Raw genomic sequence first — 16,933 nt, 5'->3', positions numbered from 1 at the left:
AGCTAATCAGGAAGTAGAAGAATGGAATATGGGCTCGAAGTCAAATTCAAAGATGATAAAGATTAACAAATACCTAAGCCAGATATTAAAAATAAGGCAAGACAAATTTTTAAGAAATATCGAGATGGCTTTGCCTGGGAGCACACAGATCTGAAAGGAGTTGATTGAGGTTTGTCATCACAAAATACCACTTAAGCCTGATGCTAGACCAGTCAAATTGCAAATATATAGAATCAATCCAAACTATGCTAAGAAGGTCAAAGAAGAGATAGTCAACCCTCAAAGGTGGGTTTCATTGTAGTGATGGCGAGCAGCAACTAGGTATTTCCCATGGTAGTGGTCCCAAAGAAAAATGGAAAACTCAAAGTATGCATGGATTATAAAAATTTTATTGCTCGGATGGTCAAAGACCCATTTCCAATACCATTCATAGATATTATGCTTAATGAGATAGCTAGACATGAGATGTACAATTTTTTGGATGTCTATAGTGGATATAACTAGCTAAACATATTAGCAAAAGATAGAGTCAAAAACAAATTTTATCACTGAATGGGAAGCATTCATGTATTTGGTTATGACATTTGGTTATCCAATGCTCCAAGTTTTTAGAGATTTATGATGGAAATATTTAGTGTGTTCTTGCATAATTTTCAAGCAATCTTCATGGATGATTTCACCATCTATTCTTCTAAAGAGATGCATCTACTAGTCTTGGAGATGGTATTTCATAGGTGTAGGAAAAGAGGATCTATTTCAATCCTTTCAAATTAGTATTCATAGTCTGGAAGGGATAGCTACTTGTTCATGTGGTGTCTAGAATTGGGATTGAGATGGCCAAAGACAAGATCCAAAGTGTCTACTTGATCAGGGCACCCACCAATGCAGCTTAACTGAAAAGTTTTTTGGGATACATTAATTTTTATCAGAGTTGCATTCATATCTTTGTAGCTAAGGTACTTTCACTATATGAACTAACCCAAAACAGAGTGCAATTTGTATGGTCCCTCAAATGTGAAGGATTATTTTAGAATTTGAAGACAGAGATTAGCACAAAACCATTGCTTTGTTGGCCCAATTGGGATGTTATCTTTCATGTGCATGCTTATGCTTTTAGCATGGCAATGGGTGATATTTTAGCTCAACCAGATGGCCAAAGTGATTATCTAGTATATTTGCAAGTCAAATATTCATTAAATAAATTCAAGGGTATTCAACCACTAAAAGGAGGCACTAGGAATGGTTTTTAATACTAAAATTTTTAGACATTGTTTGTTGGTACTACAAAATTTAATTGTTTGTTGGGGAAGCTCTTTCACCTCTATATTAACCATCAAGCTTTTCTTTCTTTGATTAATAGGTTTTCATCCAACAAAAATTTATCACATGGATTATGTTCCTTTGAAATTTGATTTTAAGGTCTTTCATAAGGCTGGAAAGACTCACTATGGTGCAACTTTTTGTCTGAAAGCACAAAAGGTACCTCATCATCCTTAAGAGATGAACCAATGGATACAAAATTGTTTAGAAAAATGACTATGGAGGAGCCAAATTGAGAGTGATAGGATGTGTATAGTTTCCTGCAATATGGTGGAATACTAGATGACTCATCACGGTCCATTAAGAAGGCCCTCATTTCTCAGAAGTCTAAAGTTTACAATCATAGCTAGATCTTTATGTGCACTAGGTATTGATGGAGTATTAAGAAGATGTGTGCCTACGCAAGGAAAGATGCACATTATTTTTGAAGCTCACTCTGGGAGCTTAGAAGGGCACTTTTCTACTGACATCACTTACAAGAAAATATTTCAAGCTAGTGTATGGTGGCAAAGTATTTTCCAGAGATAATGGGAAGACCTGCAGCAAACATGACACCTCTGAACACCTCTGATAATGGGGGTTTGGATTTTATGGGACCTTTCAGGAAAGTCACACCTAGAAAGAATAAGTATCTATTAATGGCAACATGCTATGTTATCGAATGGGTGGAAGCTAAGGCACTCCCAAGCAATACATCCAAGTCCACAACCTAGTTCTTATATGAGCACACTATATGTCAGTATGGTCTCCCCTTGGAGATAGTCTTAGATCAAGGAGCTCATTTCATAAATGATGCTATCTAGATATTGACCGAATCTTCTTTATCAAGAATTAAAAATCCACACCGTATTATCCCAAATGCAATGGATAAGTTGAAAGTTGTAACAAGACCATCAACACTATTTTGACAAACATTGTTTAGAAGGAACCCCACAATTGGGATGAGAAGCTTCAAACTACACTATGGGCATAAAAAACAGTATACAAAATTATCACTAGTATGAAACCTTTCAAAATGCTATATGAGCAGAGACTCTTGTACCACTGGAAATTTTTGTGCATAGTCTCCTACTTGCAATGGAACATGACATGGATTACAATTCAAATCTTAAAAAATGGCAAGAACTAAAAGAGAACCCGTCTATGTGGACAACCATAGATAGTTTAAAGGAAGACAACACTATAATAAAGCAATCAATAATGGATAAGTATACCTACAAGTCCCTAGTAGATATCACAAATAATTATTGAAACCCTCAAGGGGGTCACTCAAATTATAAAAATGCCTATCATGTAAGTTTAGCAGTAGGGATTATATTATTCTATATTTTCTCATATTTTTGCATACAAAAGGGTGTTGAAAAAACAATCTTGAAAAATATTTACAAATTGAATAGGAAAAGGGTCTTTTATTGGTGAAAAACTCACAGCTAAGGGATTTTATAAATAAGCCTTGAAGGTACATGATATAGAGGTTTAACATATAGTGGACCCCCCCCCGCCCGAGTGGAAACTTAACTCTGAATTAGTTAGACCTCCTAAATTTGGCTGCAAATATAAGGCCACTATATGTACAAGTTTCTTAGCAAAATTGGGCAAGTTTGGAGCACCTCCAAGCCATCCAAGATGAGGAAGATACGGAGGAGGATGACTAATATGGCACTACGGACATAGATACGGATTCCAAGAAAGATGATGATAATTATCAGAGATAGATGCTCCAGATTAGATCCAAGGAGCAGGTCAAGCTAATCGGACAGCTAACCAATCCCAATATCCACTCGATCAAACAACTAGATGAAACACCTAGAATCCTAGTAGACCAAATTGATCCTACTTAGTAGATGGTCTTTACACATAGAAACAAGGGGAAAGTAGTCTAGGTGGATACATTCTTAGTATGAGTAAGAAGTACAAAAGAAAAGCAACTCCAAATCCAAACTCACTCCCAAGATGACAATGCTTATTTAGATCTAGAGAGGTATGAGATGCTATTTGTCATTGCTAAGAGGATGGTGAAGAAATACAAGGTTTTGACCTACCATGAGCAATAAATATTCCAATTGCCTCCTCATCCAAATGTGGTCCAATTCCTCAATCAAATACCTAAATATATGCTTGCATAGGTTGACACTAATGGGAATCCTTAAACCCAAAAGATGACAATGATGAATGTACAAATTATAGGTATTCAACTAGAATTACTGCTAGGTGATAGACCACCTTACATATTTATGAAGGATATTAGGACAAGTCAAAGGGACTCTTCTAAAACTATAGATTTCCAAAAGGGTCTTGGACCACATAGTAGCTACTTTGCTTCAAAAAATTCCATCCAATAGCAAAGACAAGCTCACCAATATGAGGATCACAGAGCAAGAACAAGTTTTGAAGAGTCTATTTAGTCTAGTCAAAGTCCTTAGGAGGTTGATGTAGTAGGAAAATGAGAATTTTTTGAACTATATTGAGGCTATGCTAGGCTTCCTTGTTTCGATGTATGCCATGCCCATGAAGGAGCATGAATTTCCCAAGTTATATCAAGCTCTATATCCAACCTATAAGGAACCTATAGAGAAAATGAGGTGCATTCAAATAGTGGATCAAATCAAAGACAAAGCACTGCTTTATGGGGGTGGCATGGAAGTCAAAGCTCAATGATATTGAAAAGAAACACACAATGTTAGAGTTCAAAGATGACCTTATCAACTTTAGATGTATGATAACCCAATGGAGATCTCAAGTCAACCATCTAATAAGGTACACAAATGAATTGCTTCCGATGGCTCATTGGAACCCGGTAGCAACAAAAGGTCATCCAAATAAGAACAATGATTGCAAATAAATCTCTTTGCACACTTTTTTTTTCACAATTGTGAGTGGTGAGATGTTATATTGACTCAAAAAAGAATAAACAATTAATCTCAAGCACTACATGTGCCTTGAGGGGGCAATGATTTCAAAAGGGGGCTTGTTTACATGCACATCAATCACCAAATTTTGTTATTTGAAACAGGCATCTCTTTGCACACTTATATGATGTGCTCTAAATGGGACTAATATGAAAACCAAGTGTAGCTAAGTATGTAGCTTTTTGTACCAAGCATAAGGAGTTTTCTTTAAAATATGCAAAGATTACTTGAACTTGCATGGGTCCATTTTGAACAAAACCATGAGGATGCATTATATACACTTCTTCATGCAACAAACCATCCAAAAATCTTGTCTTTGACTCCACCTGATGTACATTCCAACCATTTTGTATAAGGAATGCACAAATTCCACAAAAGGCATCACATGACAAGGAACAAAAGCTCGGTTGAAATAATATCCATTTCTTGACCACAACCCTTTTGTGAGAAGTATAGCCTTATAACGCAAAATGTTGAAATTTGGATTATCTTCAACTTGTAAACCCATTTATACCAACAGCCTTTTCTTTTTTAGGATGAAAATCTTGTAAAGACCATGTGCTATTCTTCACAACACATTGACACTGAAATTTCATGGAAGCCAATCAATTATTTGGATATTTTGTTCATAAAAACAACACCATTATCAAGCACACAATTGGTCATCAAGAGATTAGAGAGCGATTAGTTCTTACTTACACAAATTAAGACACTAATACACAACTTAATGAAAAGCAAGAGATAAGCCAAAAAAAAAATCTTCATACCATGCATTAATCAATTTTTGAAGCAAGTAAAACATCCCTACTCGGAGAAGGGGAATAGCATCATCCACACAACAATGTATAGGTAGCCTCATCATCAAAGCTCCTATATATACCTCGTAAGGAACGTGGTCGGATAGCTCTAGCTATGTTGTAGGAAGGGTACTCCCTAGGTCTAGCCATCTCTTGTATGTAGACTCTTCGATCCTTATGCAAGGATCCGGTGTAAAACAAATACAAAGATACAATTTTTGTATCAGCTCGAGGGTGTCAGTATAATCCTCAAGAACTGCTAGCATGATGCTCTTTGCAATATCCTCTGTCGTGTGTCTACACAATGTACAAAAAACATCAAGAAGGTGATTTGATAGTGTCGAGTGTACTATGGCTCTAAGCGTTTGGAAACTAAATGTCCTACGGTCTATAGACTGAAGCAATACAGGAGCAATACATACATCTGTTAGGTATCTATATGTATGTCAGAGGCAATCCATCCAGCTCACTATGAATAAACATTAGTCAAAATAGGGCCTCAGGATCCATGATCGCAAAAGTATGTCAATCTAGATTGAATATGGATATAGTTAGGGTGGATGGTCTAGCAATAGCAAAGATAGCCAAGTGCTAATTTGGTGTCACTACATGTGAAAAATCTCAAAAAATCATCTCTAGGTTAAATCTTGATCAAGTGTCAGTTGATGTAAAAAATTGGAGTCAAGTATGTGCAACCGTTTGATCTACATTTTGCATGGACTCTAATCATGCAAATTATGATCAATCCAAACTCTTTGAACTAAATCTAGTCAAAACCAAACAAATTGGATCACTCTTGCTCCATGGAAATCTTAATCACACTTCACACACATCAATTTGCAATCACAATTCCAACTGAGCATGTAACATTTAATGGCCTAGTAACTTGTGTGTAGCGGAAACTAGCATGAACATAGTGAGCATTTCATTAGAATAGATTCCTAATGAGATTAACAAGAGTGCTTGGGTGGAGAAAGCAACAAAAAGCATAACGCCTAGTTAGATAGCATGAACAATACTTCAAAAGAGAGAGAAATTAAGAAATTCACAACAGTTGAGGACCGAATTTGCATGGAGCCGGTCTCGCCTCCAAAAGGCTTTGTATTATGGTTTCTCCCATCAAGAGAGACATTTTACAATACAATTTCTTGTGTTCCTTCAATACTAGCTAGTGCAATGAAGATGGAAACTTCATGCACTATGCAAAACACTTATCAAACACAACATCAATTCTCTCACGGTCTCAGACCCAAGACCTCACACACTTCAAAGATGGTGAGAGCTAGCGGGGTATGAGAGTAGATTGAGAGGAAAAGGAGTATTCTTACAAGAAAGATGTACATCTCCTCACATAATCACTCATATTAGCATAGCTTAGCTTAGTAATTAGCATGGTAGAGGAGATGAGCATGCATTGAAGCTTGGCTCTTGGTTGGATTTGCATCACAAAGCCAAGAGTTGTTGGTGTAGGCCTTCCTTCTCACAAGCTTGGAGTAGGTAATAAGCTTTCCATTAAAGCTTGAGAAGGAGAGAGGGTCTTCTTTACTTCACACATGAGATTTTGTAAGTGTGTGTGTGATAATGCCTTGCAAAAATCAGCCCCCTCTCTCTCTTGGTCGACCCCCCTTGCTAATTACTCATTCTAGATTCCTATTGGACCTCCCCAGGCTTAGCCAATGACAATTAAGCAGCATAAGTGATATCCTTCTGACATGTGTCCCCCTTTCCCTTTTGTGAGAGCTTTAGGTAATTTAATAATTCAATTAAACTCTCATTGGACCCCTTTGCCTCCTGGCCAATAGGAATCAGGCAAGCCATTGGGCTGCTGAATGCTCATTGGTCCCCTTGGGAGACTGTCGAATAGTCTTCTAGAGAGCTTAATTCTTATTGGTTCTTTTATTAAGTGTTTTTAAATTAATTAAACTAGATTTACTCTAGCCTAATTCTCATTGGTCCACCTCCAAGGCCATCCAATAGGATTTGAGTACACCGTGTGGGCATCTGGGCTAGGGAGTTGACATGTGTCCCTCTTTCCCCTTGTGTACAAAGGGAGCTTGTGTGTGTGTGTGTATGAGTTTCTCTCTCATCCCCTACTTCTTGGGCTCACCCCCTCCTATGTAGGGCTTGACAAAGACTTTCAGGACACACACAAAGCATCCAATTTTCCATAAAGCTGACCTTTGGACACAACCTTTGAATTTTGGAACCTTAGCATTTTGGAAGTCTTAATGGGCTGAACCTTAGGATCTTTTAAGCCCGTTTTTGCACATTTCTCTTTTGCAGATGGCCGCCCCTTTGGATCCCTATTTTCCCTCCTTTGGATCCCTACTGTGGCCAGTCTGCTAACTTAACCAATATTCTAGCTTTTTCTCCCCTGGTACTTCCCCATATTAAATGATCAGTTTAACATGAGAAAATCATTAAGGAGAATTAGATATTGATTATATGACATTACCTCTCTCTTGAAATCATAGTCTTCCTCGACTATGGTGTAGAGAAGATAAAGCATATTCATGAGTCCTTTTTCTTAGCGGGTAGAGAATCCCTATGTTACCTACGACATCGTTCCAAAATGGATGACTAGTCCATTTGGTGCTTGAGAGCCTGAGGGTGCCGCAAGCATGTCTGCACATTAGTCCTATCAATCTTCCATAGTAGAGTGACAAGCACTACTTGGTGTTCGGGAGACGTAGTCTCCGCAAACTTGATCTAAGCATGCATACTACTTCATTTTTGTGCACAATAAATAAAAAGAGAGTCTTATAAGACAAAAACTTTGTTCATTTTTTACATTTGTACATTTGCTTACTCTAGGGAAGCATTGTAAGCATTGACAAGGTTTAGGTTATCCTTTAATTGTATGCCTTGCATCCATATAGCATCTTCAAAAGGATAATTATTAAACTTAATAAGATATTGTCAGATAGTCTTACCGCCTCTTAGTACCTTGTCTTCATGTCAGAGAATGGTCTCGAGCTGCAGCACCTCTTCTTGGTCCTCGATCTCCGGTGGATATTCAATAGTTGGTTCTTGAGGTGGCTCTCCTTTGTAAGGCTTTAGTAGGCTCACATGGAAATCATTGTGTATGAGCCAATGGTTGGGCAACTTGAGTTGATAGGCCATCTCATTGATTGGCCTAAGAATTTGGAAGGGACCATAGTACCTTTTTCCTAACTTAGCATAGTACTTTTGGTGTCCTTTAGGATTCTTGCCCGTCGTGTGCCTTAATCGAGCCTTGGGAAATTTGAGTAAGACCCAATCATTTTCTTTAAAGGCTTGGGATCTTTTGTGCTTGTCAGAAACAGCCTTTTGCCTTTGCTATGAGATAGAGATAGCATCTTTAATCTTTTGGAAATATCCTTGTAGGTCTCTGCTATACTCATCTACAGTAAAGATCTTCCCGTGTACCTTAAGTAGCAAGGGACTTTTTGATCTTCCCTCAATTACCTCAAAAAGTACTTTTCCCGTGGAAGTATGTACAGTGTTATTGTAGGCATACTCCACTAAGGGTAAGTACTTCCCCCATTGGGATCTTTGATCTACTTCCGTTACATAGGATTTTAGTAGATCGAGAATTGTTAGGTTAGCTATTTCACTTTGGCCATCCGTTTGCGGGTGATAGGCCGAAGAGAAGTTTAACCTTGTTTCTAAATTCTCAAAGAGACCCTTTCAAAAATTACTGGTCATTCTAGGATCTCTATCCGAAACTATGGACATTGGCAAGCCATGCAGTGCGCCTGCCTTTGTACAGTTAACGGGGCATCACCGTTGAGAGCTATGGTCTTAATAGTGGAGTCCTACGAGGCTTGCCTATGGCTTAACCACTATTGAGCTATTAGAAGCTTCACAGGAGCTCGTGCTATTTTGGTGTTGAACGACCCTCTCTTCTATTCCTTGCAATTAATGGTATTCGAGCCACAGGTACAGTAGCTTGAGTGTTTTTTCTAAAAGGGTAAAGAGGAGTAGCAACTAGGGCTTGAAGTGCCAAAGTACACCTAAAAGTTGTTAGAATGGCTGACAATAGTAAAGAGAGTGAAATTAATGTTGATAACTTTGATTTTGCTAATGAGCAAGCTACTAAGGATGCCCCGATGCTTGTTAACTATCTTGTTTCTAGGCTTCAACAAGCCATGGGCAATCCATCCCTCCAAAGTGAAGTGCAACGGCAGCCTTGTGCTCATGGGATTCTTCAAGCTCCCCACCATGACAAGAGAACACCTAGGATGCCTCCTTGTGAGACTTCCAAAAGAGGTCTCTCTCCAATTTGGGAAGAAGTAGAGGATCCCTATGAAGGGCTCAGAAATTTTCTCCTTGATGATGCATCTCCTTCTCAAAGGATAATTCAAGAGCCTCCACCGAAGGAACGAGAAATAAGTGAGTCTCCCGCCACCTGGGCAGAGATGTCATAGTGAGTTTCTATGGAAACCGCATTCACTCTCGGCCGTCTTGAGAGTGCATCGCCTACTTGATTATGCTTGCCAGCAATGTGAGCAATATGAAAATGAAATTGCAAAAGGAAATTTTTCCACCTCATTTATTTGTCAGAGAGCTTGGTTTGCGTCATGAGGTACTTAAGATTTTGGTGATCCGTTCGTAGAATGAAAGGAGTCCGCAATAAATAGTGCTTTCATGAGTCTAAGGCATGTAGAACTGCAAGGAGTTCCTTTTCATATATTCCTAGAGCTTGCTAAACAGAGTCGAGCCTTCGACTTTCATAGCCTATGGCGTGCCCTTCTTGAAGCAAAACAACTCCAAGGCAATCATCACAAGCATCACATTGGACCTCAAATGGCTTTGAGAGATCCGATAATGTAAGCACAGGTTGAGAGATAAGCTTTTCTTTAAGCTTTTTGAAAGCATTGTTCTCCTTGGCAGACCATGTGTACCTAACATTTTTCTTTGTTAGGTCATGTAATGGTCGTGCTATTAGTGAGAACTTTTCTATGAAGCGTCTATACTATGCGCACATACCTATAAAGCTTCTTTACTCATGAAGATTCCTTGGTTTAGGCCATCCTTTTATTACCTCTAACTTTGATGGATCCATTTGGATGCCATCTTGAGAGATAATGTGACCTAAATACTGAATTTTTGTAAGAAAATTTCACTTTTCTTTTGATTAACATAAAGTTTATTCTCTCTTAGAACTTGAAATATTACTTGGAGGTGTCGCTTGTGTTCATCTAATGAATTAGAGTAGATGATGATATCATCAAAGAACACTCCAGTAAAGGTTAGGTGAGGCCTGAATAGCTTCTCCATCAAGCGGTTGAATGTGGCTGGTGCATTGGTCAAGTCAAAAGTCATGACAATGTATTCATAAAGACCAAACGTAGTGCAAAATGCGGTCTTTACAATGTCTTGATCAACTATTCTTATTTGATGATAGCCACTTTTTAGGTCAATCCTACTGAAGTAGGTGGAGCCTTGTAGCTTATCAAATAGGTCTTCTACCCGTGGAACGGGAAACTTATTTTTAATAGTGATTCTATTTAGTGCTCTATAGTCGACACACATACGATATGTGCCATCTTTCTTTTGCACTAGTAGCATAGGAGAACCAAATGGAGATGATCTAGGCCTAACCATGCCCTTCTCAACTAACTCATGCACTTGCCGCATAATCTCCTCTTGTTGAGCTTGAGAAACTCTATAAGGAGGTTTATTAGGCGGTGAAGTTCCTGGAAGAAGTTCAATTGCATGGTCATCATTACCTCGTTTAGGAGGTAGCTCACAAGGGATGTCGTCAATAAAGACATCTTGAAACCCCTTGAGAAAATTGGATAACTCTAATTCCTTTTGATTGTGTATATTTTCTTTTGCTAAAACATTAGATTCATTTTGAGAATCTTTAATAAAAATCATGTACACGGAAATAGAGCTCTTTATTAACTTGTTGAAAGCTTGTGTATGTACAATGGGTATAGTGCTACCCATTTCCTTAGCATCTATATACATATCTTTTTCCCTGAACTTAAAGGAGATTCTCCTTTCAGGGAATTTAACATTGGCAGCCATGCGATCAAACCATGGTGCCCCTAGGATTACATCCTCATGCTTGAGAGGAGAGATAAAGAAGTCCTCTTTGTCCACATAGCTTTGGACATGGAGCCTCAATTTTCCGATTAAGGGAGTGACTGAAGCTACTTGCCCCTTGAAAGCACCGTCTGCGGGTAGGACATCTCCCATCTCGTAGGCTTGTATGCCTAGCTTGGTGGCCAACTCTATAGATATAAAATTGTGAGTAGAACCGGGGTCAAAGAGAATAAAATAATCATGTTCTCTTACCTTTTTCCAAGCATGGCATAGAGGAGATCCTTTGTGGTGAGTTTCCTCCTCTTGGATTTCGACCAAGGTAGCTCTAGGAGGATCATGGCGGTTGTTCTTTTGGGGACAAGTGCGATACGCATGCCCTTGTTCGCCGCACTTGAAACACCGGTTATCCTTGCGATAACGCTCAAGCTCTTCAGGAGAGAGTTTATTTTTGCCTTTATAAACTCCCTTCTCTTTAACTTTGTTGGAGTTTCCCTTAGGAGACTTTTGGACATTGTCCTTTCCCTTAGGCTCATTGGAACCCTTGTTTTCAGGAGGCTTACAATTCCTCTTAGCCCCTGTTTGGAAATTGATTCGAGAGGCCACCATAGTATGATGTATTACCGCCGATATGGTCCGTGGCCTTTGGGAGTTGACATACTCCGCCATTTCCTTGGTTAAGCCCACACAAGATTGTTGCTTTTGCTCTCCAAAATCCAACTTTTTGAAGACAGTGGCTTTGAGTTGTAGGTCCCAAAACTTGTCTACATATTTGTGGATGGATTCATAGGGAGAGAGCTTCAAGATTCGCCATTCGGTGAGTACTTTGTCTTTGGCATCGGTGGCCCAAAACTGCTTCATAACGGAAGCACTCTTAAAGCTTTCCATGTTCGTGGAGCTTCACCGTTGGCTGGTAGGCTAGACCACCATTGTCTAGCGGACTTTTGAAAGTGCATAGCTACATGATGTACCTTAGAGGACTCCGTGAAGCCCTCATCTCCGAACGCCACATCAAATTGTTGGATAAAGGCCAAGACTTTGTCCGTAGCACCAAAAGTGCCATCATACGTAAGGAAAGAGATGCTCTTCCCTCCCTCTTTGAATTTCTTGAGCTTAGCACCAAAAGTGCCATCATACGTAAGGAAAGAGATTCTCTTCCCTCCCTCTTTGAATTTCTTGAGCTTGGACAACCTCTTCCACGTGGCATAGGATTTCCTATGGCCTCTTCTTTTTGATGGTTCAAAGGTTGCACCATCACTTTCTTCAGAAGATGAAGAATTTGAGGAAGATGGAGAAGAGGGTGACCTCTTTCTCGCCTTTCTTTCCTTGATCTTCTTTGTATTCACCATCACTTTCATAAGAGGAAGAGGATGAAGAAGATGGAGAAGAGGGTGTCCTCTTTCTCGCCTTTTTCTTCTCTTGCTTTTTGTCATCCCTCTTTGAAGTTGGTGTGGAGAAGTATGCGATGGTCTTCTCCGTTTTGGAGGTGATGGAGAGCGTTTAGCCCGCCGTCTTCGTGGAGCCATCTCCGTCGAGATGGCAGAAGATTCACTTCTTTCTCGTTACTTCGGTGGAGGCTCTTGAATTCTCCTTTGAGAAGGAGATGTGTCATCAAGGAGAAACTTTTTGAGCCCTTCATAGGGATCCTCTTCTTCTTCCCAAATCGGAGAGAGACCTCTTTTGGAAGTCTCACAAGGAGGCTTCCTAGGTGTTCTCTTATCATGGTGGGCAGCTTGAAGAATCCCATGAGCACAAAGCTGCCGTTGCACTTCACTTTGGAGGGATGGATTGCCCATGGCTTGTTGAAGCCTAGAAACAAGATAGTTAACAAGCATCGGGGCATCATTAGTAGCTTGCTCATAGCAAAATCAAAGTTATCAACATTAATTTCACTCTCTTTACTATTTTCAGCCATTCTAACAACTTTTAGGTGTAACGTTTTTAGGTGTACTTTGACAAATTTTTGAGCCCTTCATAGGGATCCTCTTCTTCAATTCTTCCCAAATCGGAGAGAGACCTCTTTTGGAAGTCTCACAAGAAGGCTTCCTAGGTGTTCTCTTGTCATGGTGAGGAGCTTGAAGAATTCCATGAGCACAAAGCTGCCTTTGCACTTCACTTTGGAGGGATGGATTTCCCATGGCTTGTTGAAGCCTAGAAACAAGATAGTTAACAAGCATCGGGGCATCATTAGTAGCTTGCTCATTAGCAAAATCAAAGTTATCAACATTAATTTCAATCTCTTTACTATTGTCAGCCATTCTAACAACTTTTAGGTGTACTTTGGCACTTCAAGCCCTAGTTGCTACTCCTCTTTACCCCTTTAGAAAAAGCACTCAAGCTACTGTACATGTGGCTCGAATACCATTAATTGCAAGGAATAGAAGAGAGGGTCGTTCAACACCAAAACAGCACCAGCTCCTATCAAGCTTCTAATAGCTCAATAGTGGTTAAGCCGTAGGCAAGCCCCGTAGGACTCCACTATTAAGACCATAGCTCTCGACGGTGATGCCCCGTTAACTGCACAAAGACAGGCGCACTGCAAGGCTGAAAAATCCCTGTTCTACTTACTCACATGCAATTAATAGTACCAACCATTTATAGCTAGCTTGAGGACCTCCCTTCTTGAGCAAGAAAATAGAAACCTTGTGCTCTGATACCAATGTAACATTTAATGGCATTATCACACACACACTCACATAATCTCATGTGTGAAGTAAAGAAGACTCTCTCTCCTTCTCAAGCTTTAATGGAAAGCTTATCAGCTACTCCAAGCTTGTGACAAGGAAGGCCTACACCAACAACTCTTGGCTTTGTAATGAAAATTCAACCAAGAGCCAAGCTTCAATGCATGCTCATCTCCTCTACCATGCTAATTACTAAGCTAAGCTATGCTAATATGAGTGATTCTATTCCTAATGAGATTAACAAGAGTGTTTGAGTGGAGAAAGAAACAAAAAGCATAACACCTAGTTAGATAGCATGAACAATACTTCAAAAGAGAGAGAAATTAAGCAATTGACACCAGTTCAGGACCGGATTTGCATGGAGCCGGTCTCCCCTCCAAAAGGCTTTGTATTATGGTTTCTCCCATCAAGAGAGACATTTTACAAATACAATTTCTTGTGTTCCTTCAATACTAGCTAGTGCAATGAAGATGGAAACTTCATGCACTATGCAAAACACTCATCAAACACAACATCAATTCCCTCACGGTCTTAGACCCAAGACCTCACACACCTTCAAAGATGGTGAGAGCTAGTGGGGTATGAGAGTAGATTGAGAGGAAGAAGGAGTATTCTTATGAGAAAGATGTACATCTCCTCACATAATCACTCATATTAGCATAGCTTAGCTTAGTAATTAGCATGGTAGAGGAGATGAGCATTCATTGAAGCTTGGCTCTTGGTTGGATTGCATCACAAACCCAAGAGTTGTGATGCTTGGAGTAGGTGATAAGCTTGGAGTAGGTGATAAGCTTTCCATTAAAGCTTGAGAAGGAGAGAGAGTCTTCTTTACTTCACACATGAGATTGTGTGAGTGTGTGTGTGATAATGCCTTGCAAAAATCAGTCCCCCTCTCTCTCTTGGTCGACCCCCCTTGCTAATTACTCATTCTAGCATCCTATTGGACCTCCCCAGGCTTAGCCAATGACAATTAAGCAGCATAAGTGATAGCCTTCTGACATGTGTCCCCCTTTCCCCTTTTATGAGAGCTTTAGGTAATTTAATAATTCAACTAAACTCTCATTGGACCCCTTTGCCTCCTGGCCAATAGGAATCAGGCAAGCCATTGGGCTGTTGAATGCTCATTGGTCCCCTTGGGAGACTGTCCAATAGTCTTCTAGAGAGCTTAATTCTTATTGGTTCTTTGATTAAGTGTTTTTAAATTAATTAAACTAGATTTACTCTAGCCTAATTCTCATTGGTCCACCTCCACGGCCATCCAATAGATTTGAGTATACCTTGTGGGAACGCCCCCTCCTATGTAGGGCTTGACAAAGACTTTTGGGACACACACAAAGCATCCAATTTTCCCTAAAGTTGACCTTTGGACACAACCTTCGAATTTTGGAACCTTAGCATTTTGGAAGTCTTAATGGGCTGAACCTTAGGGTCTTTTAAGCCCATTGTTGCACATTGCTCTTTTGCATATGGCCCCCCCTTTGGATCCCTATTGTGGCCGGTCTGCTAACTTAACCAATATTCTAGCTTTTTCTCCCTTGGAACTTCCCCATATTAAATGATCAGTTTCACATGAGAAAATCATTTAGGATAATTAGATATTGATTATTATGACAGAGCATGCACATTAGTCAATTTTTATGCACACACCCTAACAATTAGTAATTTTTTTACCAATTTCTAAGTGCACACATAAATGTTAACTCATCAAACATACACATTAAGCACTCAAATGATCAATTAATAATGTCGATAACATAAATCAATCATTACATTTGCCAAATTCACGAGTATGTGACCCTAATTTACGGAGCAGGTCACATTAGTGGGAATCTTCAAAGATGCGCATTGGTTAATCAAAGAGGAAAAGGCAACGGTCGCCATCTGGCGGGCGAGAGAGAATAAGAAGGAGATCTTTAAGGTGGCAGACCTGTCAGATAGCGGGGGTGGCCGCGTTGTAGGCCTGGCAGACCTGTGAGATAGTAGGCGTGGTCGCGTTGTAGGCTTGTGGTGTCAGCGCCAAGGTGGCGAGAGAGGGAGAGAGAGAGAGAGGGAGAGGGAGGGAGATGCCAGTCGAGTGTGGATGCATGGATCTAGGTGGGCAAGTCTGTAGACCTTTTGTGAACGGGGAGCTATCATGCGCAATGCAGTAGAGCAGGTGACGATGACGAGGGGGCTAGTCTCCAAGGCAAGGTGTGAAGGGGGTGGATGCAGAACAGCCCGGAGGGTGGGGAAGGGGCGTGTTCTATGTGCAACAGGGCTTTGTGCGCTTGCAAGGCAGAGAACGTCAGGGATTTTCTGCAGCTTATTGCGATCACGGGCGGTAGAGGAGGAGAAAGACGTGCAAGGGGTGCAGCGGACAGGGGCGCGTGCAGGAGGGGGAGACAGGCCACAGGGAGCAGAGATCGCAGGTGCTCCGTTCCAGGCGACCTCACGTGTGCACCGGATGCAACTTAGGCACTGGATTTGAAAGTTAAGGTCGACGCGAATCAGGCAGAGAAATTAATTAAGGAAACAACATTAGACCCAGTATGTCCCAGTAGATTACACATTGGTTTAGTGCACACACACTTGATTTTAAGGGCAGACACACTCAAAATTAAACATACACGCACTCAAAAGAGTGTACACACACTTGATAAGAATGCATATGACTTTGCAAGTAGTGCAATTAGTAAATTTATTAATCAAATAACCACTCCACTTACCGAATAACAATGCCAATTTCATGCACTTACATACCAATTCTACCAAAATTTTGGCATTACGACAAAGTGTTAATCAATAAGTCACGAATTAGTGAATAATTTCTAAAATGAGGAGGTTTCTACACCTAAATCTGATTCTAATCACTCATTCTTACTTAAAAATCTCCTTTAGCGAGTGTAAGCTACCACCCCTGGCAACAACACCAAATGTCGGCTCTATTTGTAGCACAGCTCCAATGAATCAACAAAAATATTAATCCAAAAATGGTAGCAACCCGGATAGTCCATGGAACCATCACATATGGGTGAGTACCTATGAGTTGAAAAAGAGTGGAGAATCATTGGAGGTCATTTAAATTAAAAAGAGAGAACTAATGAAAGGGTTTAATGGTCACACACATGTTAACTCTAATGCGAATCACACAATGTTCATCGTTGCATTCTGTACTAATGCTTGTGGGTACATCCTAATCACAAACTCACCC

This window comes from Adiantum capillus-veneris, chromosome 13 (assembly GCF_014529385.1).
Source record: "Adiantum capillus-veneris isolate H3 chromosome 13, ASM1452938v2, whole genome shotgun sequence".
NCBI classification, from domain to species: Eukaryota; Viridiplantae; Streptophyta; class Polypodiopsida; order Polypodiales; family Pteridaceae; genus Adiantum; species Adiantum capillus-veneris.
This window is presented reverse-complemented; position numbering follows the sequence as displayed.